The sequence below is a fragment of the Hetaerina americana genome, unplaced genomic scaffold (genome assembly GCF_022747635.1).
Source record: "Hetaerina americana unplaced genomic scaffold, ioHetAmer1.1.p SCAF_499, whole genome shotgun sequence".
Lineage (NCBI taxonomy): Eukaryota > Metazoa > Arthropoda > Insecta > Odonata > Calopterygidae > Hetaerina > Hetaerina americana.
In genome coordinates this window covers 1-11725 of record NW_027287094.1, presented here as the reverse complement: position 1 = coordinate 11725, position 11725 = coordinate 1, and positions in this window count along the sequence as shown.

Genomic DNA, 11725 nt, shown 5'->3' with positions numbered 1-11725 from the left:
GTTCAGATTCTGCTATGAGCAAGGCTAAGAATTGTAGGGGGCTTAGGATTGTGTCATTCCATATTTTACCTTAAATGGAGAAAAACCAGATAATAATTAAGCGTCGTCCTCAGGTACCTGCCAATTTTGAAGTTTCTTCTTTATTCAAATCTTCGTGGACTGCCTGTCTTCCTACAGGGTACTTGCTGCTGGTGTTGAAGTTTACATAGTTCAGGAATAGGCATCAACTGTTGGAATAAATTCTCAATGATGCCACTCTGGATTTGATGCCTATTTTTTTAAACTAGTTGTACAGAATGAAAAAAATTAGTGGAAAGACACATTGATTTTTAACTTCAGTGTTAAAGGATTTCCACCAAGTTAAGCCCGAAAACATCGAATATAGCTGACCCATTCAGTTAGAGTTGTGTATGTTCAAGCTGTATTTAGTTAGTCAGTCTAGGGATTCCGGTTATTGCTGACTGCATTGCGGAAGCAGTTTAAGAGGTGAGGGATTGGAATCAGCCTTAAGAAATTGAAGGTAATGAATATCTCAAGAAACGGAAAGGCTAGGATAAACATTTAATTTGGGCGGCAAATACAAAGCATGTACAACCGCTCACTTATTTGGAAAATTTTTTAAATGAATATGCTCGCATTGGTAAAGTTGTAAAAATAAGAACTGCATAAAGTAAAGAAGATTTCAAAAAGAGGAAGTAGTTGATGAAAATGACCTTGAGTAAAGATTAAAGAATAGATTATGGAAAACTTTAATATGGAGTGTAGTCTTGTACGACCCAGGAACTTGATTGTTGAGGCAAGGGAAGAAGCTTAGGTCGGAAACCACCAAGAGCTAGGTTGGAGTAAGCCACTCCATGTTCTATCTGGCTGGATGGCAGTATTGCTGGCGTTGCAATCATCATCTTCATGTCCTAACCGGAACACTTAAGACCTGAAAATGCTGATGCAGTGCAAGCAAAACCATCGTCCAGCCAGGTAGAGCTATCTGGGAGTAACCTGAGAACCCTGTGGTAATTTGTACATCACATTGGAAGCCTTCACTTTTAAGATCAGAGGCTTTTGAGCTGTGGATCCCTGTAGAGGGTTTAAAAAACAAAATTGTGGAAGACATTAAATGGATACTGGGAATTTTGGTTGTCAAAGGAAAGTGGATAATTGATTATTTCCTAGGTGAGGTTAAGGAAGTGTGGTTTGTGTAATGTAGAAATTTAGTGTTTAGCATCATGTTAGAAGTACAGTAGTGGTTAGTCCGTGTGCCCATCAAAAAACTATCTCAATAATAATAATCATAATTTTATTGGTCATTAAGTAGGCATACAATAGACCTCATCAAGCAAAAGGCATTGGACATATAACACATATTAGAACATCAGACATAAAACGCAAAGCAGCATATCAGGCATATAACACATCAGAAAATCATATCCGTTTTTTTTGTGGATAAAAAAATTATTCTCTGAGTACAGAGCTCTTGAGGCTGAATACAAGGGCTCTTTAAATTTGGCAGAGTTAGTTTTTCTAGCTGTCTGCAGCAGTTGATTAAATAATTTTAAACCAAAGTTATGCAGGTATTGCTGTGATTTGGTTAATCTGCCATTACACGTGGAGAGGCGGTTTTTTTATTTTGGTTTTATGATCATGTACTTCTTGTCTTCTAGGAAACAAATGTAATTTATATTTAACACAAATCGATATCTGTAGATGTATGTATGTGCTATAAACAATCAGAATGTTCATACTTATAAATAATGGTCTGCGGTGTTCAGTTGCAGAAGATTGAGTAATAATAATAATAATAATCTTTATTTGCCCAGAAGACACTGACACAGTGTAATAGATACATCAGATAAGTGTATAGGACACGTCATATGTACATATAGATGTTAAACAATGATGAAATTCAGAAAAGCATGACACAATAATAATTTTTTGCATAAAATATATTCCATATTCAGTATGGTTATTTTTTCTCCATGAATTCCATTACAGAATAAAACTGTTCTTTCCTTAAAAATGATATTAATTTCTTTTTGAACAGGACTGGATCCTTTACGTACTTAAGATCGTAAGGGAGCCTGTTCAGTGCAAGGAGGCCCATTGATTTAGGCCCCAGGGATGTATTTAAACTCCTGCAATAAGTTTGATGCAGGTCTCTGCAGGCTCTGGTTTGGTGCCAATGAACGTTGTCATTTGTCATATAATTGGATATATTACTTTTAGCGAAAATGCATACGACATAAATGTAAATACATGGAACAGTCAGAATATTTAACCTTTTGAAGAAGGAAAGACAAGGTGCATTGTAGGGAGCATTGCATATTAATCGTATTAAACATTTTTGAGCTTTAAAAATTGAATCAGAATGAGGGGAAGAACCCCAGAACAGAATACTATAGATAATTAAAGAATAAAATTCTCCGTAATAAATTGAAAGTAAGATATCAAGGCTTACAGATTTCCTAATACTTCTAATAAGAAAGCAAATGGAATTTAACCTGCTACGAAGATTGCATATGTGTTCATCCCATGATAAATTTTTATTTATAACAACTCCCAAAAACTTGGATCTAGAAATTTGGGGTACACACGTTCCCCCTAGGTCAATGGCCAATGAAGCAGGGGCTTTATTTTTATTAGAGAAGTATATGAGTCCAGACTTGTCAGGGTTGAGTTTCAGAGAATTTTGTGAACAACATTCACAAAGAAGTTCGAAAACTCTAGCTGCTGTCAAGGTCAAGTTGTTTAACGATGGTGCTGATACAATTACGTTAGTGTCATCAGCATATAAAATTGGCTCGGCTCCTGGAACTGACTGCAGAACTTTTGGTAAGTCATTAATGTAAAGTAAAAATAGGATAGGGCCCAAGACTGAGCCTTGGGGTACACCTAATGTAACTTCTTTACTAGGAGAAGTAAAATTAGTACCGTTCTTTAACAAAATAACCTGTTGGTGCCTTGCGCTGAGGTAGATTTGATCCAGTTATAAGGGATACCTCTGATGCCATAGTGTCCTAATTTGGACAAGAGTAACTGATGATTAACTAGGTCAAAAGCCTTGGAAAAATCGAAGAATAGTCCCAAGGTTTCAATTCTATTATCAAGATTTGAAAGTATTAGGTTTACGAGGTGATAGGTGGCTGTAGATGTAGATCTGCATTTCCTAAAACCATTCTGTGAGCCAGACAAGAGATTAAAAGATTCAAGAAATGATGTAAGTCGATTATGGAAGACCTTTTCAAATAGTTTCCCTATCTGGTTTAATAAAGATATTGGACGGTAAGAATTCATATCCTGCTCACTACCTTTCCCTTTATAAAGTGGTACAACTTTGGCAATTTTAATGGCATCAGGAAAAACACCAAGTTGTAGGGATTTATTAATTAGGAAGAGTATCTGTTCCTTGATAGAATTAATTGATTTTTTTATCACAATCCCTGGGATACCATCTGTACCAGGACTACTTTTGTTAGGGAATTTTTTAATGATGTTCATCAGTTCCAGTTCAGTACAAGGAAGCAGGTACAATGAATTAGACAGGCTTGGGATTAGAGGATAATTAACAGGAATTGGAGTATTTGTAGTAGTCTGGTGGGACAAGTAGAAGTCATTTAAGTTGGATGCCATTTGAGAGTAATCAGAAATAACATTACCGGTGGAGTCCTGTAATTTGAAATCATGATGATTATTGATAGAACACTTAGCTTCCTTTATAATCTTCCAAATTTCTTTAGATTTGTTATCGGCATTGAGAATTCTACAGTTGTTAAATGTTTTTTTAGCCAGTTGTAACTTTTGACGGTACGTTTTTTTCAGTGTTCTATACTCCAAGCAGTCTATCGAGTTACATTTATTTTTATAAGAGATAGCTAACTCCTTCATTTTTTTCGAGAGGCATCGTATTTCATCGGTGACCCAATGGTTTCTAGTATTTAAGGACAAGTTTCTAGTTTTGTGGGAGACCAATGGAAAACAAATGTCAAAGTAATATTGATATGAAGAATAAACATACTCAAATGAGTCATTGTAGGATCTGAGTTGGTATAAATCAGACCAATCATGGGACTTCAACATATAATTAAAGATAATAAAGTTTTGCTCTGTAAACTGCCTTAGTAGAGTAATCATCTTGATTGCTTTTTTTGTAGAATAAAGACATATTTTATGTTGGGTATATACCACCAGATTCCAAATCATAATTAAGATGATTGTTAAAGAAAGCAAAGTAAATGGATCTTAGGCACTCTGCAGGGGTTAGCATAGTAAGTTTTCTAACTAAAAGTGCCTTTGAAAATCTGCTGATAACATTGATATGCGAACTCCAGCTCAGCTTAGAGTCAAGATGGAGTCGTAATAGTAATGGGCAGACAATGATCAACAATATATAAATTCACAGTTATTGGGCATAAGATGATATTTTTAGAAACAATTCATTGTAATATATGTGCTGATTTTGGGTATTTTATGTTCTGTCTGTTTGAAACTCATAATATTTAATCATGTAGCATAGTCTGATGCCACACAGATACTTTTTAGAGTAAATTATCTGCATTTTTTTGACAATTAACTTCAAGTTTGATTGACAGTTACACTTTGGAAGCAAATGCCAAGTATAGATAGCATACCTCTGCTGACCATGTTTGTGAAGTTCTGCATAGGGTCACAGTGAATCTCTGAGATATCCTCGCAGTATTTAGGCTTACTGAACATGAACTAAGGTATCATCTTTGGTCTCACGAAATGAGAAATAAAATTGTTTAAGGCTGTGCCATGACACTTATAATTGAACTAAGATTTCAAAGTTTGCCAACATAAGAGTACCAATCACAAAATTGTATGAATTTTGGCAGAATAGTAGAAAACTTTCTTCATAGAAATACGTCAAATACGAGGGTCATCCGGAAAGTAGTACCCGTTCGTGAAATAAAGACACAAAAGTAAATATTAACAAACATAAAAAATTTTATTTGAAAGAGGATACTTTAAACTACTTCTCAACATAATCTCCAAGCAAATTAAGGCATTTGTCATAACGTGTGACAAGTTTCTGTATTCCTGCTGCATAGTCCTTCGCCGCCAGCTCATTGAGATACGCGAGGGACCCATCTTGCACAAATTTTTGCATAATGCAGATGGTGTTTAACAATTTCATGAACAATTGTTCGAGAAACATTGGGAAAATGCTCACAGATGTCATCAATTGTGACGCGCCGATCGTTCCTCACGAATTCGTCAACTGAGCTCACCAGTTGGTCTGTAATGACAGACGGTCTCTCCGAACGCTCATCGTCGTGTGTGTTCCCCCTCCCCATGTTGAAGTTGCGACACCACCGCCGAACAGACGACTCGTCCATTACATTGTCTCCATACACCTCCTTTAATTGGCGATGAATATCACATGGGCGAACGTTTCTTGCATTGAGGAATTTAATCACTGCCCTCACTTCACAACTGGCGGCGTTCTCAATTTTTTTAAACATTGTAAACAATCACAGAAACAACACAGGCAATGCTAGCGTCACGCAACTTGGCTCAGAGAAGGCAGACAAGCCACTGAAGCTATCTGACCTCGTCCAGCGGCTACTCGCGTCGTCAGCACTTCATGCGGCACGAACGGGTACTACTTTCCGGATGACCCTCGTATATAATAAATTATCGTGAGAATTTCCAAGCAGAGCTAGTGTAATCCAAATTTACCAACTTTAATGACAATAGATGCATATGTAACGTTTTAAGCGACTATTTTTGGGTAAATTTCACATTGGTATTTAGCTAGCCTATTCCTTTTCTCCCTCAGGCAATTGCTGCATCACTTCTTTTGGTCCTCATTCTCATTTGCTGCATTTGAGTTTTCTCCTCATCTAGTAGTTGGACATTCAGCCATTCATTGTATTGCATTGCAAGGGCATTGAGTTATTATAGTTTTTCACTAGTGCAGCCCAGCGTGATGCTCTCTGTGCTCTTTTAAAATTTCATTCAAGAGTTTCCTCGGGAAAGATCATCTTCATTTAATGTCATTGTTGATTTCATCGTATAAAATCCTGCAATATATTCCACGTACGATGAGATTTTAAAAAATCAATCATTGTCCTAGTTCTCTCTATATAATACATTTTTCCCTGCTGATCTACAATCTCTACTCTTCCTTTAACACTATAATAAAATTTAATAATATGTACAAGGTTTCCAGTTGTCTCAGATTTAGGAGCAAGGTTTTCATCAACATTAGGATCAAATTCTTTCCTTTTTTATGGTCATAAGATACATCACTACCATTATCCGTGGATCTGAGCAGAGATGATGTGAAAACTTTTAACTGTGAATTTGAAACTTTTTAACTTTGAAATAATGGGGAATCTGCGAAAGAGTTCCAATTATAGTACATCTCATTCTATCAGGGAACTTGAATAAATCAAAATGTTTTAACCAAGTATCCTTGGTAATGTTTCCACTACCATTATTGATTGAGTGAATCAATCTTTTCAATACTATATCTGCTGTGTGGTTGCTTCAATTTAATTCACCTCCTTATTGCTTTCCCCTATAAATTTCCAAGTTACCACTGTAGAACAATTTTGAGTCAAACATAGTGTAAATTTTATTCCATACCCTTCGGTTTTGATGGTATGAGTTACTGTAAACAATATCTTCCCCTAAAATGGACGTTTCATCAATGGAAGAAGCAAATAGGATGTTGAAAGTTTCAATATTTTATTCTTCTTAGCTCTGCCTCTCATTGCTTCATGTCTATGATCCATAATGTGGCAAACACCATGCTAATGTCTTAATGTACTGCTTACTTTGGCCTTATTTCATGCTAAAATTCTTCCTTATAATGTTTTGATCTGCACAAAAATTTTTTATGTCTGTGATAAACCAAGAAATTTAAAATTTTTGTTTTATTTCTTAGATCTTCAGTGAAGTATTGCTGCAGGAATTCCCTCGAGTTTTCTCATGTGGCATTGTAATTATTCTGTGATATGAAAAAAGCCAAGCCAAAAGTTCTTAACATTTTCTTAAGAGCTACATTTCACTAATACCTAGCCCCCTCTTGATTGAAAGCTCTATTGAGGAAAGTTTGGATATCGAAGCAATACAATGCCTACTTATGAACAAAGAAAAATATTGTTGAGTACCAATCTTCTGCCTTACTAGAATAGATTTTCGGAGAACTTAATCAGCAAAATCATGAAATTTGTAATTTATTGTAAAAGCCGAATTTTTATATGTTTGGGTGACTTAATTTAATTATAGACGGCTATGTACACCATTGCATTCCTTCATTGATGCTGAAAACACTCTGGATTTCTTTCAGGCTAAGGAATCTTATACTGTTAGAATGAATCTTGCTATTATGTCATACACATCTGTGCCATAATAAGGTACCAATTTTAACCCTAATCCTTGAAAGTTTAGATAGTTTGTATCATCTTTCACTACATTATTAGAAGAAGTAATCTGGGATCAGGATGGTGCGGTGCCTAATGTACAGGTTTCCCACCGAGAGGACCTGGGTTCAAATCCTGGATAACAAATATTTTTCGGTGGTATCCCGATCCCTACTTGAGGTGCTTTGTGGAGAGCACTTTGAGTGAGTATGATATCCGTTGGATGGGACGTTAAACTGCAGACCCTTGGCACCTTTTGAGAAGAGTAGGCTAATTTCGATGCCGGGTTTCTATAACCCTTCTTTTCCTATCCATCTTCAGTGGCGCAAATGACCTTAGCTGTTGGACGCCTTCCATAAAAACTACTAGAAGTATTCTACCAGCTTAGGGTAGGCTTTTGATAGACAAATACACTACACACTGCTAATAAGCCCTAATAATAATTGTACAAAAATCCACAAAACTAGTAGGTGCTCATCCATTAGAATTGCTGAGCTTCAGCACTCCCTTGTTTTTCCATGAGAAATACTTCATGGCTGGCGAAGTAAAATGTCAAGTCATGGTAAAAACAATTAAGTATACCCTCACATTAGACGTGCAGTTTTCCCAGCACCCCTGACCAAAATGCAATCTTAACATACTGTGATGAATTGTGTGGGGTTTAGGTAGATGGAATGTAACTACCAGCTCTTGTCTCAATACAGTTTGTCGAGGAGAAAGATAAGGGATAGAATGAAGTATAAAGGAGAAATTCGTCCTCACAGTTCCACAGTGACTGACTGAATTGACTGAAGAGAAATATGATGGCAACCAAGCTGGGCCGAAAGGATTTTGTGGTGTTTGTGACGAAGAGTGGGAATGAGAGTGGCAAGAGGGAAAGTGGGAGTGACTTGAAGCAGTAAAAAGCCATGCGATCCAAATGAAATTTTCTAATGTACTTCAGAAATTATTCAATAAATATTGCGCAGGAATTTTCTGAAGATTGTTGCTTGGGAAACCATAGAATACAGTCAATAGTGAAATAAGTGACAACCCAAGTACATCATCTGAGAATGTCTTGGAAAAGTGTATCCATTGTCAAAACAGTAAAATTTACTACTTTGTCGTCGAAAGGAAAAAAGAGTAATTAAAAGCAAAGGAAGAACTTTATTGAATTTGGATTTCGTTAAAATTTCACCGTGTAGAATACAGAAATATCATCACAATATTAACTAGATTTTATAAACTAATCATGGCTGATTATGTTGCATTAATATGGAAGATATGTTTTTTCTTTCTTGGAGTCCTTTTTAGTAATGATTTTTTATGGAATGTGAACAATGTAAGAGATTAAAAGAAGCCTGAAAATGAATAAACATGAGCGCTCAGAAAATAATGCGTGAAGAATATTATAAGCTTGGTAATGCTTGTAAGAGTGAACATTGGTAATGATTTTAAGATTGAACATTGCACTTCAATCGAGTGAAGATTACAAGATAGGTAAAGAAGTGCATTGAAGAGGTGAGAAAAAATAGGGAAAATACTCTGAAAAATAATTACTTGGTATTTTAGTAAAAATTTTGAACAACCTTTATCATATTGAAATGAAAATATTGACTTTTCCTACACACTTAAGGAAATGAAATTATAGACTTTGTTACTCCACACACTTGAGATTGATTACACACATTCCACAAAACCTTTAAGGCACCAAAATAATAATTTCAACCCTGGTGTTTTTTGTGATCTGCTGGAATACCCTTGTAAGCTTAATGAAAAGCTTTCTGTAATTTTAAGTATCTGCTGTTTGATGGAAATTCTAAAACTTCAAAGAACAAACTGATAGACTGAATTGCATGACATAGATTGGAAGTAATATAAATATGGGAAATCATCAAAGCTAAATTCTTGTCATGATTTATGTTTACTTGAACATGTTACTTAAATATATGTACTCAACCATTATGAGGAGGAGGGAGCAGTGCAAGAGTGATTCTGTTTAAGTCTCAAAATGCCTAGGATTGTAAGAATACATGGTCTGTCCCAAAAATAAGTAGAGTAATTAAGCAAAAAAAACTTACTTCAGATCAATGTACAAATTACTGCAGTTCTCCAAAATAGCATCCTTGCACATTGACACACTGATGCCAGTGCATCTGCCAGTTGTGGTACACTTCCTGGATGGCATCCATGAGGACCTCATTCAGGTACCTCCTCATGACCTCTTTGTTGTTATCCAGCATTCCAAAATGGTTGCCTATCAAGCGCCTTTTTATTCTTGAAAACAAAAGAAGTCTAGCAGTGTCACATGGTGGCTGGGGCATCTTGTGCTTTGCCAGGCACTCGGTCATGAGGAAGGGAGTGTGGGATGGCACGCTGTTATGGTGCAGCCTTCTGTTGGCAAAGACCTCCTTCCTGATGTGTTGCACTCTTTTTCACAGCCTATCGGAGACTTCCATGTGAAATTTACGTTTCACCATTTGTTCCTGAGGCACAAACTCTTAATGGATAACATCTTTTGAGTCAACAAAGGCAATGGAAAAAAGACTTTATTTCTGGGACAGCCCCTGTATATTTTAACAGCCAGATATCATGGTAAAGAATGATTTTGAAAAAGGAATGGCTCTGCCATTTTAAAATAATGGTAATGCTGACATGATAGAGTGACAAATTTGACTTTTAATTCAGTCTTATTTTTGCTGGTGAATGGTTTGTGATTCTTGAAGTCTCACTACTTGTACATCTGTGAGAATGATAGCAATAGAATATCTTTTAATTGAGTTCCTTTGGTCATTTCAGAATGAACACAACTCGGAATGGGCCATGAACCAAAAGCAATGTGACAGTCATGAAGGGGTGAAGATCATGAGCCATTAGCCTTTCCATCCCTGGGTATCTGTGTCTCACAGATCGAGTCTACTTTATTTGAGGTATTATTGGTAATCTACTGGTTAAGGTAGATTTTGGACAGACACAAGCTACCAAATGCTACAGCAACCAATCCATTCTTGCCTCTCCTAACAAAACACAACCCAACATTCAGCAATACAATATGTCCAGCTACAACTTCATGTACATCATTCCTCCCTTCATTCCATTCATCTTTATCTACATCTACTCAATACCCCGTAAGCCGCTGCAAGGGCGTGTGGCGGGGGGTGTTAGGTAATCACCCGTAATTTAGCAAAGAAAAAAAACCACATGCAAAAACCACAAAATCATACATTCACAAAAAAACATGGCATACATTCATGCTAGAACACTTACACCCCACACACATGCAAACACTCAAACTACCAGCTGACATACACATGCACCTGAAAGTATACCTAACATCTTTGCAATGTTTAATTTTGTTCCGACTTGTAAATTCAATGTTTATTAATATTTCTAAAGTGACTTCGGTTTCATATTATTATGATTTCTGATTTTTCGGGGAAAGAATGAGTATTTGTATCTATCTGTACTGGAATCTATCTCCCTTATTTTATCTTTGTGGTCTGATCTACCTCAGTAGTGTAGGGCCATTATAATTCCTTCAGTGTCATAGTTAAACTCGTTTGTTCTGAACCCTTCTTAAAGTCTAAGCCTCGCTTGTTCTCTCCACACTTCAAGTGGTTCCCAGTCTAAATCCCCTAAGAGACCTGTCACACTTGTGTTCTTATCATAACAATTTTTAACGAATCTAGCAGATTTTCTCTGGACTTTATCTAATTCTTTTTGCACAGCATATTCCAAATGAGATCTAACTAGAGCAAAATAACACCTCTCTTTACCTTTTTCATTACATTACATTCAACCAACCTATCCTATTCGTCCAAGCTTTAACAAATTCCAAAGAAACTGCGGGAGATGCCGCAACAGTAACTTTTAACGGAGTCATCCGCTAATGTGCATTTTAATGCAACAATTTCAGAGCGTAAAAATCATTCGCCTTGACTGGGACTCGAACCCAGATCCCTCAATATCCGGTCGAGTGCTTTAGCCACTTAAGCTACCGAGGCGTCCTCTTAAACTCTGAAATTTTGGGGCTTTTTAAAGGAACTAGATGTTATGACGAAATACCGTACATACAATGTCACATGCATTCGTAGTCGTGCGCGAGGCGCCACTGTCCACGAGGTTAAAAGCCAACTTTAAACACGTATGGTGTTTTCCCTTTGACAAATTCCAAAGAAACTGCGGGAGATGCCGCAACAGTAACTTTTAACGGAGTCATCCGCTAATGTGCATTTTAATGCAACAATTGCTAAAGCACTCGACCGGATATTGAGGGATCTGGGTTCGAGTCCCAGTCAAGGCGAATGATTTTTACGCTCTGAAATTGTTGCATTAAAGTCCAAGCTTTAGTTTGTCAGTCA